The sequence below is a fragment of the Rhea pennata genome, chromosome 7, assembly GCF_028389875.1.
Source record: "Rhea pennata isolate bPtePen1 chromosome 7, bPtePen1.pri, whole genome shotgun sequence".
In the NCBI taxonomy this organism is placed as follows: domain Eukaryota; kingdom Metazoa; phylum Chordata; class Aves; order Rheiformes; family Rheidae; genus Rhea; species Rhea pennata.
The window spans coordinates 24,384,255-24,407,923 of record NC_084669.1 but is presented as its reverse complement, the minus strand read 5'-3'; the positions used below and the strand labels follow the sequence as shown (position 1 = coordinate 24,407,923).

Genomic DNA, 23,669 nt, shown 5'->3' with positions numbered 1-23,669 from the left:
CTGCCACGTGGAAAACTATTAAATATTTAAATTCCTTAATAGATTTCAGAGCGTTAATGAAACTAATTATTTGCACCATCCACACACACAAAAAAAAAAGAGCCTTGCCTCATCTAAAGTTTGGAAACACAACACAACAAATAAAGCTAGGTAAAACCGTTTCTCCAAATGGCATACTCAAAAGTAATGAGAAATACTTCTCTAGATTAGCATCCAATTGAGTTAGCATCACAAAAACCCAAAAGTCAAAGTTTCTTCAGAAATTCATAGCGTCTGAATTTAGTGGGGCAGTAGTATTAGTTTTATATAATGAAATCAGTTATACCTCATTTTCACCTCCATGTCTTCGTTTTCCACTGTATGCCAGTGCACTTCTGTAAGGCAGCAGACTACCTTTAATCATCCTACAATCCTGTGCTCCATTACATTTTGGGGAAGGAGGTGGTTGTTTTTAAGGGTATTCTTGAGAACGCAGCAGTTCCATGTAGATACGCTCTTATACCTCAAACACACCATAACACAGGCATTGAAACTAGCTTATACTGTAAGTGTTAGGAGTAGCTTAAATCCAAAGAACATGAACTATCAGGATAAAATTATCCTACCCAAGCTACAGGAACACAGACACCCCTACACAAAACTGAAGTCACTTCTATATAAATGCTATGCCTAAGGCTACATCAAGGGGTAGGGAGAAGGGGGAAGTATTTTTCTGAAAGCTTAGTGCTCAGAAGGTCTACCCACTGGTCGTCATCTTAAAATCCAATTATTAGAATATTGGCATACATGTGCACTCCAAAGCATATATATTCAAAATATAATCAGACTAGTACACTCTCAGAGAGTGTCAAGTTATGTTTTCTTCCTTTCCTACAAAAGAAAAACAACTATCACTTTCTTGTGCCAAATAGCAATAAGCTTCTGCAATCTTTATTCTTACTAACACCACCATTATGGACAGCAGAAATAACAAATTGCTACTTTAACAAAAGTAACAGTGAAAATGATGAAGTTGAGAAATTAACAATTCAGTCATGCTTCAAGAAAATTAAAAAAGAAACATACATTACTGTTATTTTTGTCAGTTACGGCAGGATGGCATTGAATGAGATCATTAATTTTTTCACTGGAGAAGAATGTACATACTGCTTGCAGTACCTTTCACTTACAAGGTAAAAGTGATGCAAATAGAGATGATAAAAACATTAGTTTCTGTTCTTGCCAATAAGAAATTACAATTCAATAGACCTGTCCCATCCCTATACTTTTAACAGACTAGTATTCAGACCAAAATGGCATGAAATTTACATACACATATATACAAAAATAAAGAAACTACTAAAAATCAGCTGTTGGTTTGTTTACTCATTCTCAGACACCAACAGCCACAGCGAAACACAAAACAAGCCCTAGCTATCCATTCAAAACAGCTCCCTTGCAGCATCTTCTGAACGCTCCTTAATTGCGGAAAATTTTGAAAGTAACGTCCTTCTCTTCGCAGACTCCAGCAAGCAGCTCATCTCAGCAGTCATACCTCTCTTACTTCCCCTTTGATAAATCGGTGCTTTAGCCTTTTCAGAAATGCTTACTCTTATAAATAAATTACAAAATATGACATATTGTTCACATAATGAAACAAATCCAAGCCCACAATCTCATTTATCTTACCAGGATTTTTTCTTGCTCTAGGAAAGACATGGCCATTAGCCAAAATTCATGTACTTCCCGCTTTCAATCTCCCCCCGCTTTGTTTTTCACTAAAGGTAACATAAAGGACAAAGGTTGTTGGCAGTTCAGGGCTAGAAAGACTGATGTCCCCATACTAAACCTAATAATAAAGAGGTTACAAATCCTATCACTTCATGAATAGGTCTTCAAAAATCTTACAGCTCCAATATGTACTTTTGAGCCATTCACATTAATAACCACCTGAACATTATGTGGACTGATCGCTAACCTAGGGATGACTGAAAATTAAGAATAAACATAGGCCTCTCTGAACAGTAAATAAAACTTAGGTGAACCTCAACTAAAGGATAACTATATTTATGCTGATAGTAGGATTATTTTTGACTCACAACTGTTAACTAGGATAAATTGGAAGAAAAGTTGTTTTGACTGGGTCAGAACATGATCTAAAGAGAAACATACCTCCTGCCCATATCTCTTCAAGTCTTAATGGCTATTTTACCTTCCAGAATGTCATTACCAAGTATTATTATCCTCTGGAAAACAACGGTTAGTTGAAGTAAAGAATAATTCAATTCTCTCTTTCAGAAAGTGGTATGGCCAGTTATTTGATCCTGCTACATTTTATACTAGATAAACCAAAAATATTTATCTTTCTACTCAAACTCAGTTTAAAAGAAAAATAACATTTCCATCTGTATTTCAGAATCACGTTAGTAATGTTGCTACAAAAACTATCATCATCTTTTGTATTCTGTCACTGAAGGCAGGGCTAGAAGTGTACTAGTCAACATAGCTAGCAAGCTGAAAAGAATTTTTCATCCATTTAATTTTGGAAACAAGCTAAACCAATACTTCCCTAGGTGTTTCATTTTCTTCTTCAAGAAAATGACTGAGTAATTCTAACACAATAGACACCACACCCTATTTCTGGTCAGCAGAAGTTGTATATCCAAATTTAAGAGGTTGTCCTATTCAATTAACCACCTACTTCCAACTGCAGTAGGCGCAAATTTGCCAAGATCTCAGTCAGCATGCAGTTACATTCAGAAACTGAAGATTCACAAAATGCAGTCAAATCACTAAACATTAAAATGCTTAAACAAAAAAAAGTGGACCATAAGTTCAATACCTATAAACCAATTTTTGAATATTAATTTCCTATTAGAAATTGGGCATTAGTCATTTAAACATCATACACCCAACTATCATACTCAATCAAGCCTTTAAGTGACTTAAAAGCACAGCAGCTTATCAAATAGCACTTTTACTGTCACCAGTAATTTTTAGTCGTACCCATGGGTAAGAACCCTCCCAATGCACACACAGATTTTCTGTTCAAGCCTGCATTCTCAGTCCCCTATAGTAGGCACTAAAGGTAGGATTGTAAAATACAGTGTTTTATATAAGTTTCTGAAATATATAGTGTTAAACAGATTGTATTACTTTATACTGTCAAATTAATGATTAGAGACTTTGGTAGGAGATACTTACTTAGTCTTGCTGCAACTACAGTACAAATGTTAAACCAAGCATTTATATTCACACAGTCACAGTAAGAAGATTAAAAGGTCTCAAATGTATTTCCCCTTCCCTTCAGGGAAAAAAAAAAAAAAAAAAAAAAAAAAAAAAAAAAAAAGGTAAAATTACCTCTATAAACAATCACCCATTGCAGTTAATCAGAAAACCATCATAAAAGTTTGTGTGAAACAAAAGTCACACCAGTAGGTTTTCTAAAGAATGACTTACTAAAAACGTATCACGAAACATTCATCAGGCTGCAGTCAGCGTCTCTGCTCTAGGTATTACGTAAGCCCTTGCTCTGACCCCATAAACGCATCACCTTCCTGAGAAGGTCACTAAGGAGCTGAAGGAAAAAGCAAGCTGTACAGCTCAGCTACTGCAAACAAAAGTTTCGTATACTACGTACAGTGACTTTGCTGCGAGACACACGCATGCACAAACACATCAGAACGATCTAAGCAAACAGTATATTTTAGTGCCTGCCAGTAAACATCCAGGCTGTGGGGGTAAAGACCAAGAGCTAGTCAAATCTGGAAGCTCCTGCCTTTCATTAGGAGAGCGATGAAGTGTTTTCATCTGAAAGTACTTGCATAGCCCCAACCCAAGTAATGGAGGAGGAGGATTTCCCAGGTGCAACCCCAACAGGACTGAACAGATAGCAGACAAATTTTCAAGTTTGGAGGATTTAGGAGGAAGCAGAGGGGAGAAAAGACTTCAAGCTAGTGCACCAGGTGACGTGGAACATAGCTTATCCTCTTCCATGAATTTGATACTGGTCAGAAAGGAAGCAAAAGCAACTTCTTAGATAATGAAAAGAGAAAACACATAATTTATATCATTTGCCATAAGGAATGAATGAATAAATAAATAACTGATATGAACAACTGAGGGAGCAGGAAGAACTAAAGAATTAAAGAGTGGTTTAATTAAATTAACCAGCGTTTCCAGATCTGTACTACTGCAACAACTAGAAACAATCATGGACTGAACAAGTAATATTGTGAGGTTTTCAAGTCTAAGTTAAGAACAGGCCTGAGAAGGATGCTAGCCCAGTGCTCACAGATGGGTGAAAACTCAAAAACAAATTTGAATGTCAAGTGCAGCACTGAATGCTACTATCTTAATTTTAAAATGTAATTCTGTAAAATTTACAGTTTTGAACCCATTTTAGAAAATATTTGCTCAAGAATCTTGTAACATTGAAGACAGTTTTCATTAACAATCATGTTAATGTGTGTACATCTACCTGAGTAGAGAGTGATCACATCAATCACTTCAGGAATAAGAAAAAACTGTTTAATAATAAGAATGTGCTACATGTAAAGAGCTGAAAATACTGGTTTCGACAAGCGTAGGAAGTGTTTTTAAATCAATTGTTTTTTTAAAAAAAGTGTGGGGGGGGGAAGAGCTGCAATTTTCTGGCATTAGTTGCAAGTTCTAAAATATTAAGGGACCTACAACCTTTGCTGCTTTCTAGCTATCCTCACTTACACAGCAAACCCTAAGACTGGTCTTCACATAAATCATTAATTTAGAAGTGGTATCAACAAAAGGTTAACAGTTTCTTAAACTGGTACAACTTCCATATTTAAAGCAATGCCTTAATCATACTGTTAGTGTTTGTTATTTATGCAAGCAGCAAACACTATTTTTATGAGTTCTCAGCTACCTATTCTTAGAAGCTAACAGGCTTTGCCACCATGTCATATTAATCTAGCCCAAAAAACTAATTTCTTTTTCCATTGTAATTTCCACACCCATGAACTCTGTATGTTCTTCTGACTCCATTTAAAATTCTTACAAAAGTATCGAAGCATTCAGTGTATTTCAAGATCTTCCTCTTCCCCTCAAAACAAAAACAAAAAAACATTTTGAGCTAAACCTGAAAAAAAAGTATTATTTGTGAGCATATGAAGATATCCTCAGCTACAAATCCCACTGAAATCAAGGAGATTACTATTTCCATTGCTATAGCACTCTAGAGATTCAAACAGATTATCTGAAAACTGCTAGGCTTTAGCTGCATATACCCAATTACGGTTTTAAGTACTAGTCTCATTAACTGTTATAAATGCATTAAAGGAACCAAGAAGTGTCATGCACACACCCAAGATAACTTTGAAAAGTTAATAGAAAACTCCAACTGTTTTCACATTTGCAACTCAAGTCTCTCGACACCTTTCAAAAACACCCCACTACCTGACAACTTGCTAGAAGACATATCCTTAAGTATGATACACAAACATTAGACATCATGTGCAGCATATAAGCAATTTCAAGGCAAAGAGGATATAGAGGGGCAAAATCAAATTGAAAATGGAAACTGCCATGACCTTCACTGGGGATCCATGGTTCTGGCCTCAATCTTTACCCTTCAAGCACTAAACTATTTACAATCTCAAGAAGGACAGAAGCTGAAGGTGGCTTTCCTGGAATCCCCACATCTCTGTAAAGAGCTTTCAAGGGCAATCTCCTTGGGTTTTTTGATCACAACATCCTAATTTCAAAGAGGAATCTCTTTAAAGAGTTCTTCAAATAAGAGTTTACATCACCACTCAGCACAGCTTGAGGGAGGTGGCAGGTGGAAGGAAAATCCTGGAAAAAAGACAAAATAGGCCAAACAGATGAGTTTACCATCTTAGCTTGCTCTTGGTCACAGGCTAAGCACGGCATTACAAGTATTTTCAGCTGTAATTACCTTCCTGCACCCATGTTCTGCAGAGGTGAAGGGGGCACCCAAGTTTACTTTCCCCATCTGGCAAATGCTTCAGAAACAAGTTATTATAAAGTAAAGTAAATTCTGATTTTCAAAAACACTTTTTAAATGACAACTGTCCAGTAGATCACATTTTAGCTCTACAGCACTGCAGGGTAAGATAAAGACTGCACATGCTAAGCAGCACACACTAACTCAAGTCAGGGTAAGAAGGTTAAGAAAGGCAGTTACTGCAGAACTGTGAAAACACTAGACTTGCTACAAACGTTACTCTAGGGCCTAGAGGTTCAGAGAGCACACAGCAAAGAGGAGCTTATAAGCAGTTCTAAGAGAAGGGGTCAGCTGCCTAAGCTGCCAAATTTGTTTTTAAATTATTTTAGATTACAGATTTAAGTCAATTACAGTGTGTGGAGGAAGAAGCTGAAGCTTCTTCCCTTTCCCCAAAAGGGCATCTTCACTGCTAGATTAGAGTCACGTTCTCTTTTACTCTACAAACCTTTTACTTCCTTACTGCACAGTGGTTTCTTCTGCTCCCAAACTCCTATTCTTTCAGTGGGTGCGTACATATAGCAATTGTGATATCCAGCACAACTTTCTATTTAAATTATCCAAAACTAAGAAGTTCGAAACTCTTCTTTTCCTTCTGGATTCACATTCCCCAAAGGCATTTAACTGTAACAGCAAAATCAGATTTTAGCATATGAAAACATTTGCAGTTGGGTGTCTAAGACCTTCCCTTTGCATGCACACAAACAGAGCAATCAGCACATGACTAGCCAACATGATTGTTAAGGTACTATATAAAATCTGTCTTCCGCCTAACATTCTCAAGTAGCTGTCTCAAAACCTGCAAACTTTACTTCCACCCTGTGTTCGCAACAGCTGCATCCAAACTGGCATACGTTTACAGTCAAGGGCAGGAGCACTCTCCCACCCTCCTAGATATGTCTGTCCCCCTACCTAACCTAACCCATAAGAACCTATAATCCCTACAAGAGACTGTAGAATTCTACTCACTCAGGGATATGAGTTTCTTCACAAACCTGAAATCCTATGTGCAGGGTATACAAAGTATTCCTAGCTTTAGCATTATTTTTCAGCTAATAATCCCATGTATTATCCTTAAACTTCCCCCTCTTCCCACCCTGCAAAGCCAGGAAATATGGAAAACAAGACACACCTTTTTCCCTCTTCCTTCTCCCCTCAAGACAACCCACATACTCTTTTTGAGCCTTAGTATTTTAAGCACTATTTTAAGCACATACTGACCTCATCAGTCAACCAGCTTCACTACAGCTGATGGAAGCGTAGAGTCAACCACCTAACCTGCATCTTCATATACAAGCGCTGTAATGAGGAAGAGATGCACAAAATAGAGAACTGGCTACCAGCATATGTTAAGTATGGCTTTAATTAATTTTTAAGTTACTGAAATCAGCAATTCTTCTGCCTCCTCCAAAATGGAAAGCAACACAATCCAGAGCAAAGGAGCTCACAGAAGTTACTACTTCAAACGCAACTTGACACTTCACAAGTATCTTTTGTTTGTAGTACAGAAGAGATGTTAAAAGTCAAGTTCGGTTCTGCTTCAGATTAGATTTTCCATGTTTCGTAAGAGTACAAAATATTAGAAAAAGTTAATTTCAATTTATTAACATTGCTGCAGCTGTATTCAAGAAAACAACCACGCTTAGTGCTCTGCATGTTCAGTACTACTCAGCATACAGAAAAGAACACCCTCCACACATACCCCTTTTCATTTTCTATAAAGGATTTTTATCTATTTATTTATTTAAAGAGCTTCCCCTCCCACCCCCAAGAAAGGTCAAAGCAGCCCTGGTCCTCTTCATTAACTGCATATAAACCATCAAGCTCCGTTCATGTTCTGTTTGCAGTCTATATCCACTGAAAACAAACAAACAAAAAAAACCACTTTCTATTCTAAAAGCACCACCCAACTCACAGAATGCACCTGGAGAAGGAGGCAAAGAAGCAGCAGCTCAAAGGTGTAGATAGTCTCTCAGTTCCCTGGGGCCTCAGCTTCCATTTTAAACAGAATCAATTTAAAGCTTCTCTGCTTGAAGAGTTCAAGACCATAATCTCAGTTCAATGCACACCCAAGTCCACTGGACTTTGTAAACAGCCTACGAACATTTTTGATAAGTAAACACCCTGCTGTCGTTTCAACGGGTACTGATCCCAGCACCAGTAGGATGCTTGAAACACCAATAACTTAATTTTCTTGTTAATCTGAACACAAGAGTTACTGATTTAGAAAGAAAATCCTCCTTTAAAACTTGAGGGGACAACTGAATTTGCTGTATTTAATAGAAACACACCTTTTCCAGGGTATAAAGCCCCTTGGTGTAAGGTTATTTCAATAAACTTTATTATTACTTATTCACAAGCTTCCTTTTTCCTGAAAAAAGAGTGTGGGTGTATACATATATATATTTATATGTACACACACACACTTCCCCCCCCCCCCCTCTTTTTCTGATTGAGACAGACCTCCTCCTTTCCTTTAGTTTGTCACTATGGAGAGAATACAAGAATTAATGTACACACCACTTTCAAACTCACGACGAAAATTAAAAGGGTATCACATAAGTTTTGTCCTTCCACTCTCTGTTTACTGTTACAGTGCCTTTGCTGCTGCTTCAAACCACAATGAGTAAAACCTTTAAGACAAAAACTTTGAGTTGGGAAGATCTGTTTGCTTTCACATCAGTTTGTTCTTGAAGGCTACTCTAGAAGTGCTAAACAGTGGCTATTTCCTCTGCACCCCAAAACTGGTATGTCATTTTTAGTCCTTAACCTTCAGCTTGAATAAAAGCCATCAGTTGTGCTAACTGCATTTGTGGCTCCAAGTTTATGGCAATATTCACATGCAATCTTCAAGATGCAATTCTTCATGCAATACCCACTTCAAGTAACAGTACGACATAACTGTGCATCATCTTTTGCTGCATTCCAGCTTCCCCAACTAGACACTTCTACACAAGACAGGTGACATGGAAGATCACTTTAGGTTGGATCAAATCCTTTTCACTTGTAACCAAAATCTAGTATTTTAAGTGAAAAACAATTTTATTAATACATAATCCTTTGTAGAGAAGCATTACCTCAAGAATTGGAATAATTTTTACTCTTATTTCTCTGTGGGATGAAGCAAGCAAAAGGCAGTTTCTAAACACTTATTGAATTGCAGTTGGCCTGTGATCATCAGTCAGTTCCTCCTGTAGCACTAGAGGAGAAAGGCAGCTGTTCCTCCTCCTGAATGGGAGGGGACTTGGTTATTTCAGCTGCAGGTTTCTTGCTTTTTAGTCCTGCACCTATGTATAAAAAAAGTAAACATTTTATTCATCCTTCCATTACTGTAGTAAGAGTGGGGTAAAACAAAACAAAAAAAAACAAAAACAAAAAAAAAAAACAAGTAACCAAGGCCATTGATTTAACTAGGCTAATAAGACTATCCGCAAGTCTCCTACTTCTCTTTCTTATTTGGGGACTATAGCCCTATAGATTGATCCTGCCACTAAAAAAGCACTTTTGCTTACCAGTCAGGTTATAAATAGATCAAATTGTAAATACATGCTATATACTGTAATTTTCCAGTTGCATCCTCCTATAACTCTGGATCACTGCCATCTACATTGTCTAAATCTAACCTCGAGCCAAGCTGTCCTCAGACTTCTAGAAACTATCTCTTCAGTGTTCTTGAAATAATAAAAGAAAAAAAAAAGCTCAGATAAACCTAAATAAAAAGGATTCCAATCCTTTTTTTTTATACAATAAGTATAGTACTTTTCAGCTATGTTATCAATACTCGTGGCAATGTATTTTCCTTCAGGGATATATACTTTTAAGTGGTCTCTATCAACTAGAGAAGATGGAAGAGATTCTCCATCTTCTACACTACATGTGGAAAATGCTGCCCAGTTGCACACATTCAGCTGTTAGTATGGTTGTTCCCTTCTTTTACTTTCTGCAAGGTACCCTTACAGAAACCGTTCACAACAGATTCAAAAAAAAAAAAAAAAACACAGATTTACTACAATAGAGACGCATCTTTTTTCCTACAGCTGCAATACCGCCGAGATTGATCTCTTCAGACATCCTAGGGGATACTTCATTACTAGTGAAAATCAGAATAGCTCCAAAACCTTTTTTTTCCTTTTCTAATTCCAAATTTCTTCATTTCTCTGATCCCTCGACTGCCTACTTTCCAGAGCCAGCTCCTAATCTCATTACATCTTCAACTTTGCTTTCTTGCTAAAAGAGAGATTTTCAGAATTTTTTATCCAGTTCTTCAATATGGCACATAAAACAGCCTCAAGTATACCAACAGCAGGCTTACTTTTCTCCATTTCTTATCTGAAGACCATTGACTCCCACAGACCAAAGCAAAATGGTATTCCAGATTCAACCAAGCAGATTGTATCTCAAATTTTGTTGCTCCTTAGACAGCAACCATTACTCAACACACTAAGGCATCTTCCAGCTAATCACTTTTCTTTTTATGTAGCTCATTCTTTGCAAGTAAGAAGAATTTCAGTGCATCTCAGATTCCTCATGTAGTCTTTCTTCATATGCTTAAGAGACTTCCAAACTTTTTGGTATGGATTTTTTTTTGATCAAACACATGCGATCAATTACATCATTACACCACGTAATCACAAGCAAGTAAGCAGTACTACAGTTCACAGACCATGATTCAAAGGACACATGAATTTTGAAAGTCTGGGAAAACTTTCTTTCAAGGAGAGTAACATAACTCCAGTACAAAAAGCAAACACTTTATTGCCACAATACCATGTTTACTCAGATGTTTATATATATGTAATTTTTATTCATAACTGTGGTAGGCGAAACGGGGCGTTGCAGAAGATTACGGGATGTGACGTCATGACGAGGCAGGGCTAAGACAGGAAAAGACAGTGCGAGCACGTATATAAAGAATTGTAACGACGCAATAAACGCCATTTGCCGCATCCTCCTTAGGGAGTCAGTGTGGTGTGGCCCAGGGGCGGGCGGTGTTGCGGGCTCCTGACCTCACCCTAACTCTGGGTATTGTTGCGACGGCAACACATAACTATTAGCAAAGTCATCCTATATAAATGCATGTATAGCTTTTCAATGTGGCACAAAATAATTGTTAGTTGTCTTGATGCTAATTGCTCAAGGAGAATGTTTAACTGCATATTAAATTGATCGTATCCATGTTTTATTTAATGTATTCTTCGAGGACAAGTTTACTATACCACTACCCAGATCTGATAAGCAGCGTCCTAAATAAAGTAGGGCCCTCGTGGAATCAAGCTTGTATCTGAACTGCAGTTCTAAATAAAACAAGCAGAGCCCAATTCTGCTTCTATATAAGACAGATCAATTTCCGCAGAAAGTCAAGAAATATTCTGCCTACTCGCCTCTCAAACTTGAGGAGAAAGTATGAGGACCAAAGAGAAAGGATTTAAGGCAGCAAATTCTAAGCCTGACATATGATTACAGGAGAACTATTTCTTTAGGTTTGTTTTCACTGACGTCCAATTCTGCAATGCAGGCTTTCAATAGGAACAGCCACAAATGAACTGTAAACAAGAATTTCATTATAACACATGCATGTAATTTAACACTAAATGGTGCTCAAACAATTATTGTAGGAGCATGTGTAAGAAATAATTTCACTTTTATTAAGAGTCACCTCTTACTGGGGCTCAAGTAGTAGAGAACTGACACTACTGAACACCTATATTGCTGCAGACAGCAGCAAGCAACACCAACCAGCTATGCCACTGACCTTGCTGTTGCTGAGAATCACTGATTTCGATCCAATAAACACACTCACACTGAAGTACTACTCAACCAGGTGAGCTATGGAGCAATACAAGTAATAAAAAAAAAAAAAAATGTATCTTTTATAAACAACATTCCTGGTCTCCTTCGTGAAACGGGGAGGAGGGGGGCAAAACTGCACAAATAGCTGACGAAATGAGAACAGCGTAACTTCTGTCCCAACAGAAATTGAACTTTATTCTCAACAAGAGAAAGGCAATGTTTCCCCCTGCCCTCAACAGTCAAGACACTGAAGTCACTTGCAGGCTTCTAACTTTACAGACCATCACTCAAGACGCAATATCACTGAAGATCTGCTACATCTATTAGCTAAATACAGTGTGTTGTACACAAGACTTCAGAAGACAACAGTTTTTCACTTGATCAGGTACAGAAATCCATAGCGGGGTGTGGGGGGGGGAATATAATAGAAGTGAATACACAAAGTAGTCCTAAGTCACATGGAGTTATTTAGGAGGCTGGTATTTCAAGAAATGAAGCAGTAGATTGTTCTGTTAGTCCCTGCTTTTTAATATGTATAGCTAGTGTTTAGTATTGCTATATCTTGAAAAAAATTCCAAAAAATCAAAATATAATTTTATAATTAATAAACCCAGACCACTGAATTCCATTTGCTGAATACTGTAAAGTTATCTCCATCCACATAGAATAAAGCAATGTTAACCAGCCATGCTATGTAACCTAGAGAACAAACAGTTCAGAACAAAACCAGTAAATGTTTCACAGAAAAATCACCGTATCTTATGAAAGTTTCTAAAAAATAAGTTTCCTAAGTATGCCTGTTAAATAGTTACACGAAAATCTCTTGAAAACAGACTTGAGATTTGAGTCAAACTAGTACATTTAAGCAAGGAAAAAAAACCTACCTGTTCATATTTACATTAAATAATTCTTGTATCAGTTTGTATCGCATAGTTTCTGGAAACAAATCTCGTCAGGCTCTCAAGCTCTAGTTTTAATCTATGTTCCAAATCAATTCTGTTGTATCTAGCAAAACCCACGAAGTCCAAGAGACCATCTGTGTCCTACCAGTGATATTAAACTTCCATACTACTAAGAATGTGTACGAGTCCCAGCATCAGAATACGTACAACAGCTAAGAAAGGACAAGAGAAAGATCACAGTAAAGTTTATTTGGTCAGCAGCTTGCATATTGTAATGGGGGATGGGGGGAGGGATTTAAACAGCACTTCAAGTTGGTAACACTCTGCCTCTAGAAGAACAAATGCATTTCTGATTTCCCTTACCAGTCAGAATAAAGTAAACTGTGGATCTTGAGGCATGACCAGGGAGATTATTAGCTATATTGCAATTTCTTAACAATCAAAATGTTATTTACAGCTCTTGCCATTTTGTGGCTTGTTAATTACTTGTTATGTTTACTACACTACATTGTGCCTTAAGAGTCTACTGTAAACATAGTATAAGCAAGAAGGCCCTAAATATATTGAACACACACAAAAAAATAAACATGGTGTTCTTCAAGGTCTATTTAAGCAATCAGGGATGAATACAAGCTATCCCCCTCAAATTTTGCAAAAGACGACATTTATGAGATTGATTTAATCAATTAAATGATGCAAATCAGAGTTAGAGATAGTTCTAGAAAATCCTTTTTTCTAAATTATAATTGTCTGAAGCCTAGATTAGTTCAATAATACAGTATAAAGAATCTTATATAACCCAACCCACAGAAGATACCCTTGCTCCCTTCTCTTCACTTTCATGTTTACAATAAAACCTTCACTACTAAAAAGTAGTCTTACTACCAAAGTCAGCATCTAAAAGATCCAGCATTCACACTTTGGCATTTTTCAAACTTAATTTAATTGTACTAGATAGATCACAGCAAATTAAAAAAAGAGCAGTCTGAATTATACATAAAGCCACCTCCAGAATTAGTTCTGGATGAAAGATTTACTCCACTGGAGTTCAAGACCTCCATCACAGATGTCAATGCGGTTCAGACATAACATTTCACTCCCCTCCCCCCTTAAACTACTTGTAAAAATGTTTTCAGTTGTGTCATTTAAGGGGAGTTCAGCTTTAAGCAAGCAACTATAAATTTTATTATATGAAAAATAAGACACACTTGCAACCCAAGCTGGTTTCCTTCAAACCTTATTTGGACCTGAATGCAAGGTTTGCACTAACTGACCAATAATAAAGTACAGATCATCTTCCAAATATAATCAAGTAATATATATAATAGTTAATACAAGAGCACTCTAAAGTCACTTGATCAGACCAGAGTGCCTTATACCACTGCCAAATAAATAAGAATTATGATCTAGTTATTCCTCATACACCAGAAACATTTTGATAGGCTAATTAATCATGAACATAGCTTCTCAGACATTACATAATTTCACACAGACTTGCTTTAGCTCCTGCCAAAGAAAACAACAAATTGTATGAGAAATAAATCTGTACTTGAAGAGAAGTGACAGTGACAAAACATGGTGAGAGGAAAAGGAAGAAGGGGAAAGGAAGGGGAGAAAGCATTAATATTGCACAAAGAAAAGTTTAATTTTATTACTCAAATAGTAAAGCTTTAAGTTTTAAGGTTAAAACATGAATCAAGTAAATCCAGCAACTGAAAACAACTTTTCACTCCAATTTTACTATTCCCTAATGACACTCTACACCCAAATGGTAGATTCTATCTTTAACTGATATTTGACAGAAGTAGAACTGCAGAAAAGCAGAAGTTGGACCAGGCAACTTTTTTATGCAATCTTATTTTAAGTTAAGAATTTCCTCCTAATAATATTGGGTTTTTTTGTTTTTTTGTTTTTTTTTTTAATTCTTCCTTTAGAATGTATCACTACACACATCAGGTACAGATCATTGTTTAATATTTCAGTGAAATAGTCTCAAAATTTAGATTTCTAACCTACTAATAAGTTAATATATGAGCAACTCAAATTATCTGTTCAAAACAAATATAAAGAAAGCTAAAATCAGTTCTTGTGGTAGGCCTCTCCAACAATGCATACAAACCCAAAATGACCAAGACACTAACTGATTATCAAATCACCATGAAGGCAAATAGAGTTGATTTACTAAATTAAACAGCAATCCCAGAAGACTGAGCTTCAATACCTGTTTTAGCTTCAGGACTTCTATGAACATCTGAGTACTCTGCATAATCTGAGTTCTCAGTTCCTTATGTGAGAAAATTCAAATACCATAGCTGTAAGAGTAGCATGGAAATTAAAAGGTTTTGCAGGAACTACCTAAGTCACAACGCAGACATGAAAACATAGGGTTCTGCACTATGACACAGTAGAAAAAAAAGGAAAAGTCTATGAAACAGCTATGTATCAATACATACATTTATATGTATGTGATCAATTTGTCTTCTGTCCTTAAAGTAGTGATATGGGTGGAGGGTATTTTGAGTCACTTAGGACATTTGTAAGTGTTATCTCTCCAGTTTCTTTGGCTACTTAGAGAAGAGTACAATTTCTTGGGGCTGGCTGAGAGACTTAAGGATTGCCTGCAACATTTTCCAAGAATTCTGATGCATTTTAAAAGGAATTCCAGAATTTGTCAGGTGAGTGAGAGCAAGGAGAAAGGACAAGTAGTTTTGAACCACAATAAATACTATTTTCTTTAAAGACAAAGCATTACAAACCATTACTGTCAGGCCACACAGTACAGATTTCAATTAATCAAATAGCACGAAGTTCACACTGAGGAACAAAGTAATGCATTTTGAAGAAAATTTTCCTTGAAAGACAAGCCAAATTATGACTGGTCTATAATATCAGTTTACATACTTTTTCCTTTTAAATACTTTTAAAATTGGTTATGACTGATAAAGCAAATTTGCATTTGTAAGACACCTGCAAGATAACAGGTATTGCTGCCACTGTTTCACAAAACCTGATGTGGCTTGGTAAGTGATATAGCTGTTCCTTACCAATTTTTCTACTACATAGTAAGTCTTAGCACAAATTTCCTTTTCTTCCTGCTGGAAAGTTCACAGGTAGTACTATGAGGCTTTGCTGCTACTGAATACTAAACATAACCCACCCCTCTCCTTCCACCTCTTCCCTCCTCCTGCCCATCAATGAACCAATCTAAAATGCAGTCAAGAACACCACCACTGACAGCCCCCATAGCTTCCACTTTCACTGCAGGAGTAATATAGCCACTTTCCAGGTGACAACTGCATACAAAAACTCTTCTCTATTCTCTCCAATAGAGACATGCACACAGCCCACACAAGTCCACAAAATCCTCCTCATCTGGAACGAGTCAGGAACTTCTACAATTAGAAGAATGGTTCTCAAAAGGTTTCATGTCAAACCCCATATCAATGACAGCTCTTACAACCTGCACACAGATTTACATTCCCTTTAATTATATCATTGCAATTTAAGCAGTCTGCATTCATGAACATATTTGTAAATTTTAAAATTATTCATTGAAGAAAATGAAGTTCATTGTTCTGCCTATGCTGCTGAGGAAGGATAAGAACCGATAGCTTTGTTACATTTTACACTCCATACATACCCTGGGCACATTAAAAATAAGGTGGCAGAGAACATCTGCATTTTAGCTGCCATCAGAAGCCACCAGTAGAGAAAACAGTGGCTTATGAGCCAAATTTATTGTTAATGCTACAATTCTGTACATTTCCTAACGTCACCTCTCTCCCAGAAGTTCAGGGGAGAGAAGTTGCTATACAACATCACCAAGGCATCAGCATTAGTAACAAAATCTTTCATGCACCCACAATATGAAGTGTTGTCTTCCAGGTGACAGGGAAAAGGAAGAATGGATATGATTATATACATATATATATATATATACACACACACACACACATATATATATATATATATATTTAAATACTGCAGTTTAGAGACAAGAACAACTAAGATCTGGAAGATTTAAATGTAAGCTGCAATAATGGTGCAATCTCATATTTCTTACTTGTAAGAAAAATCAGTACCAAATACCTGCTTTCCAAACTGGACCACAAGGGAAGAGGAAGGATAAATTCTGGTCGAACTGTAGGACAGGGAAACAGAGCAAACCAGTCCTGAACACTTGCAAGGATGGAGGTACCACAACCTGTATGGGCTCCCTCCTGACTAACTTAGTATCTGAGGATTAACACCTTCCACTACCACAAACACGTTCTCTGCAAGCTTGAAGGTCTCTGAATTCCAACAGAAGTGAGAGTTGTATACAACCTACAGCACACAAATCACAAGGGTACCACTTGGTAAGAGTGCAGAAGATGCCAGAGTTATAGTTCCAAATTCTGTTTATACAGAGACATAACTACATTATTGCATTAGTTAAGCCTCCCTTCTCCCATTTGATATCAATTACAAAACCAAGTAAGATAGCAGGGCATTTTTACAGCTTTCTCCAAACGCCACATTTTAATTCAAAGCACCTGAATTAAGCTGGAAACACTTAATAGTGGAATATTAATTCAAAGGAAAGACTCAATTTCTGTTTTGGACCTGTTGTTTGACTCCCTTCACACCTTCTCTGGCTAGTTAACGATAACATCACTGCTTCAGAAAGACTAGCCAAGGGAGCTGGATACAAAACTTAAGGACCATTCTTTCCTCTTCCAACAATGTCCAGACAGCAACGCCAGAGAGAACATGGCACACTGGAGCTCTAACCCCATCCTCTTCCCTCAAACTGTGGCTGAACAGGCAGCTGGCATGCAGGAACAGGGAATCCACGAACTGCAGTTGGCAGAGGCACATATCCCTACAACAATACTTTAAAAAGACAAAGGGAACGCGTACAGTGTAGTTGTAGTGAAAAGGCATCACCTCTGAGAAGATCACATAACAAATTAATATTAATCCATTCTCAGAAGCAGTTGTACCAAGCCCTTTTCAACCTCAAGACTCTAGGTTTACGGAGACAAAGGGAACATCCCTACCTCCCCAAGTGCCAGGAAACGAGAAGCAAGATGACTGCACAGTAACAGAGTTTCTGGGCCACATGCATGATATAAAGCAATTTAGAAGCGATCGTCAGTCTTCATTCAATGCTTTCATTTAGTAACGAGTTAATACCATTCAAGAGTTAGTGAACATACACTTATCTGAACTCAATCTGATCAGAGATCAAAGCAGGCATAATTTCTCTAAAGAAACTTTACTGTGAGCCCTAGACATGAATTATAACAACTCTATTTTTAGAATGCCAAATACACATACAATTAAGTTACTCAGTTTTAGACTGCCCTGTTTTGCAGCAAAAATACAATCATTTCAAACTCTTGAATTGACCCTGCCACTCAGAAATCTCAGGATGAATTTAAGGACAGACCTTTGCTTTATTTCAATTTAGAAGTGACCACATGAAAACTAAACCCTTTCATGTGTTTGTAACAGGTACCACTAGGTAAGGGGAAAAAATTGTTGTAGACGATAAAGAAAAATAGAAGTATTTGATTATGTGATTAAATGTTTGGGGGAAGATGGGAACAGCTACCAAAAACTTTGATTTTGACCAGGGCAAGGGGAAAATGGAGGTTCCAAGTGTCCTCAAAATAAAGCTTTGTTCCTGGGCCCAAAAGTCATCTTAGCACACACAGGTAGACAGAAGTCCTTCTCCAAATGCAGTTTATGCTACTTCAGCGAGTGAAGTAACTAATGCCAGAAAAAACACTCAAATGTGTACAATAGACTTAAGCCAATGTTAGACAGGTTTTGAAAAGCACATTCAACATTCAGACTGTTTTTAAACAGCAAGCAGCTCTAGTGTAGACCTACTCTGTGTATGAAAGGACCTTCTCCAGAATTCACAGATTATAAAAAAGATTTTGCCCATATAAATACAACATTTACATTCTGAATCATTTTTAATGTATGTTGAGAGTTTAAATACTTTCTTTTTAATACTCTCTCTCCTATCCAAGAAGGAAAACCATAAAAAGGAGTTAAAAATGAAGGAACTGGAATCTTGTGCATATTGTTTTTGTTTTATTTCTCTTGGCACACAAAACAACACACACATCCCCCCCCCCCACAGAAAACACGGGGAGGGGGGGCGGCGGGGGAGGCAAGACTGTAAAGCACAGATTTTTTCCAGTAACTCCTCACTCTTAGCTCCACAAAAGGAGCAACACGCCAAAGCTACAAACAACACCTACCTCTGCAGTCTGAGCACCAGTAATAACCTCTTCACAAATCAAAAGCTACAATAATTACAATGCTAGAAACGAAACTGCTAAACAAAAATCCAGAGCATTCAGGTTGAAGTCACATCAAACTGTTCTACTGAAATCTTAACCCAAATTCCCAGATTGTATACAACAAATTATATGGGATGGGGGGGGGGGGGGGGAACAACACACACACACAGCACAGGGAACAAAACTAGCTTATATCCAAATTTACAAGGGAGGGGTAGGGAAAGAGAATACATACATACACATACGTATGCACAAACTTTAATTCTATGTGTGAAACAAACAGGAAAATTGCCAATACAACTAGATCTGGTTTATGGCATCATCACATTTTTATACCAAGGACAACAACTACAGGCCAAGTACTTGAGCTGATGCTCTGCTTTCAGCTTCTCCATTAAGTACATAACCCTCTGATCACAAGAAGTTCATGAAACAAGACAGGATAGCAAATAGAAGACAAGATCATTTAAAGCTCACACTTTACCATCATATTTGAGGATACTGGATATTTGTCCTGTCCCTTCTTATATTGACTTTCCAGAAGATTGCTAGATTTGACAGCCAAGACAAAAAAAGCAGTAGAGAAACACTCCAAAACAAACTATTGAGGGAATGTATTATAGACAAACAATACTGTTAAATAAAGCTTAGTAACATTAATTTACAAATGAAGCAACTAAAGCCTTTTGCAATAATAAGGAAGGCTAAATCTAACTCTCCCAAAACAAGCCACTAAAAAAATGGCAAGCTGCATCCCTCTGGTATATTTCCAAGTAGCATTTCAAAGAATGTCACTCATTCAAAGAATGAAGAAACTCAAAATCACTCATTATCCTCCCTCATATGCACCCTAAAAAACAAAAAAACAACCCAACCAAACACACACCACCATAACTGGAAGTGATAGTATAGCTATGTTCAACACTTAAGCTTAAGACCACCCCCATTTGAGAAAGTTCTTACCCATAGTTACTGGAATGACTTCCTGAAAGAGGTAAACATAAAAAGGTAAAAGGGGTGTTACCAGTAATTAGCTATCATTACCTTTTGCTTCCTTATTGTATATTCCAGAAAAGCAGCCTGCTGGTTAGGAAGCAATGCAAGACTAGAAGTAGAAGAATGTTTTCCATCTAAGTTAATATGACTGGGGGAAGGGGGGAAAGGAGTGTAAATATTACTACTGATTAAAAGTCACAGAGATTATGTATGACCAAAAAAAAGATTGAGAAATCTGAAAATCTGAGGCCGAGTTAATACTACTCCAATCCTGGATTCCAGCACAGCAGTAAACCCCATATCCTTTCTTAATTAGCATTAGGTGTCTACAAACTGCATGTAAGGGTAATTAATGCAGCTTTATATGAAGTGCTCTAAGAATCCCCAAAAAAAGCATAGGCTATTTGACAACATTACTTTCAGTTTGCTCCCTTATAGACCTATTCTAAAAACAAAACACATTTATTTGAAATATGCAAATGATAATCCTAGGAAATGCAACGGGTATTTCAGCAGGTTTTTTTTTTTTTTTTTGGTCTGGTCATCTCTACCAATAGCAACATTTCTGCAGTATGTAAAATGGGGGGTGGCATACTGATACAGAATACAATCACCCTATGGAACTAAACTAGGTAACTGCTTGTGTCTGTATTACTAAACTTTAGGAGCTGAAGTTGATGCAGCAAGTCCCCTGAAGAACATACGTCACTTCCTACACTTAGGCATAAACTCACTTTAAAAATACTTCAGTTTCTCTGGAGCTCATGTACATGCACAGTTCAAGCACTTCGGAGATCAATCTTTTAGAGGAATGAGAAAGGTGAAGGCAGACAGGGAGGGAGGACGGATTTCAGTATTTCTGCAAGTTTGATTTACAATTAGAAATAAAGAACCCCAAATAGTCTTTTTCCATGCTGTCTTTATAGCAGTATGTGCAGTTACAGCTTTACAGAAGTTGAAAATAAGTACAGAAAGGAACTAAAAGAAAGCCCATTAATCCTACCTCTAGCACTACAACAACAGCCACTACCCTACAAACCGGTGAGCTGTAGTCCAACTTGGAGTCCAGAGCAGTATTGCAGTACTGCATTTTGGGATCCTGTCATCCACCAAAAAGGCAAACTCACATTGGATACCAGGGTGAACAGGCAGCAGCAGTGCTAGTGCAGCCAGGTATATACAGAGGTACAGCGTGTTCATTACAACTGCAGCCAAAACACAGCCTAAGCAACAGAATGGTGGCACTCAGTCCTCCCCTTAGCTGCCGCTTGTCAAACGCTGCTGGGGGTTTGGGGGGGGGGGGTGAAGAGTCTCCAATCCCATGTTTGAGACCCCCATTCAAGAGAGAGAGAGCACGCACGAGCATGTGCAAGGGCATGCGTGTGTGTGTGTGTGTGTGTGTGTGTGTGTGTGTGTGTGTGTGTGTTTTTTAAAGCAAGCTGTGCAAGAGAGAAGATTACACTGCCAAATTCAAAAGAGCTTCAGACCTCAAAAAATACCAGCACCACAAACATGCTTCAGCAATGCCACTTCATTCATCTGTTTTAGCCTGATAATACATGAAACATTTAGGAGGTTAAGTGCTGGAAGAATCTGTTTAAAATTATTATTCCCTCCATTATTTCCATTCCAACCCCAACAGTCCCTGAAATCTCCAAGTCAACAAAAAGATAACAGAATTTAGCTTTACAAAGGAAAAAGAAAGTTAACAGCATCAAGACTGCTACAGATATCGGGGGGGGGGGGAAGGGCACAACAGGGAGAAGGGACATATGTATGTTTTGCAGTTCTTGTCAGCTAATTCATGTTTATACTGCTTCAGAGCATCTCAGTGCCAAGCATGACAACCAGTCAGACATCAAAACACTGCAAGAGTATTTCCACCCCCCTCCATCACCACTGAGGATATCAGCATTAGTATCCTAGACTAGAGCAGTATGTGCAACTTGGGCGGGAGGGAGTAGGAAAAAATCAGAGAGGGGAAACATATCCTTTTACCACTGTTTACATCTCTTGTACAGCTAGATCTGTTTTGTATTATTAATTACATTTAATTTAGTGTAGATCTAAATAATAAAGCATCCATTTTTAAAGTATCATTACCCAGTTATTAACTGCACACAAAGCCAGTATTGGATTCTCCCCATGCCACCTCCCCTCGCAATACTTCATTTGATACTCATTCATCTCCAGGATTATCACATAACTACCAGTTTAAAAGCTGGATCAATGTTTTTGCACTTCACTGAACAACCCAATCAATAGCAACAAGGACATTCTGCTGTCAAAAGCAAACTGCTGCTCATGCTGCTGGTCCCCCTGGGCTTGATGTTACAGAACTATGTTAGATAGATCCTACCATGCAGCGCTCAGTGTGACACTGATCACTCTGTAGGCACAGTACACGGTATTGATATCGAGTATACAACTCGACATAGGTAAGTAATTGCACCTTATGACAACAGAACTGCAGTCATGACAAACAAGTTATAAAAGTATTTGCCCCTCCTACTGAAAAAAATAAGTTGGTGCAACTGTCTTAATTAGATATGTATGCATTTATTCTTCAAGTAGGTAAAACAAATAGAAAAAGCTTGCTATAAAAAGGCAGGTGAGTACATTTAGCTAGTAAGTATTACATAATTAGTGTTTGATTTTTTTCATTACAACTAACGGAAAGTATATTGCTCTTTTTCCAAATCCTGGAGAGCTCTGCAAATCAAAAATATCATTGTGATTCTTGTCTGAAAAGTGTACATTTTGTAGTTACATTACACAAATACTAAGATGATGATGGGGGGAGGGAGGCGATAACTATATATACACAAGAGATTCCAGGCATTTAAATCTCTTAAGAATATAAGCCAAAAAGTCTAACAAAAGCAAAATCCACTCACCAGACTGTTTTATATTCAGTCAATCTGTACCCAATGGAGAAGAGCTTACTTCCGACTCCTGAATCATGTTATTCTTATTAAATAAAACTATGCAATGCCTAGCTTTATTGCATATTCCACTAAGGCAGACAAATAGAGAATTCCTACGTTTCTTGAAATCAGCTTTGCATAGTGGAAACTGGGTAGAAGAGAAGAGGACAGAAAGAGAAAAAGATAGAGAAACCGCTCCAAAGAAATGTCTCTTATGCTTAGCAATTCCAGTTGGCTGATTTTACAGCCTATGTAGTTCAAGGAATGGAACATGCATATCCTCTATTTAAACAAGAATATGAAACTTAACATATGTTGCCATACAAAAGTTTCACTCATTGATTTCCCTTTTATTTTAGGCTATGAAGTGTCCCTTAAACTTATGAGATCTGGAAGTATTTAATTTCACAGTAACAGAGTTAACTTGATCTGGAGCTTTGGTCCTTTGCTAGAAGTTTGTTTCCCTGATAAACACGGCTAATGAAAGTTTTTTCCCTTCATCACTAATAGCATATCTCCTACTTCCATCACTACCTCTTCATCTCCAGATCCTCAAACTATATCACACACAATACTCCTATTAATTAGCCTTCGTCTTCAACTCTCCAAGAGCGAACATACACCACATCTATTCCACTATCAGACTGTTTAACTCACTAACTAGCACTGTCCAAAAGATCAAGTAACAAAGATGTAGATAGAGATGTCCCTCTTCCTTTCAGCAACAACATTTCCAAAAGCTTCTCTTCTCCTTGCTTAATTTCCATAAAATTTG

At 37.4% G+C, this 23,669-nt stretch overlaps 1 protein-coding gene across 5 annotated transcripts in view; it reads right to left on the bottom strand.

Annotated features, from left to right (window-relative positions):
- Positions 1 to 23,669, bottom strand: part of KAT6B (lysine acetyltransferase 6B) — a 121,849-nt gene that overhangs the window by 57,858 nt on the left and 40,322 nt on the right. The window lies entirely within an intron of this gene.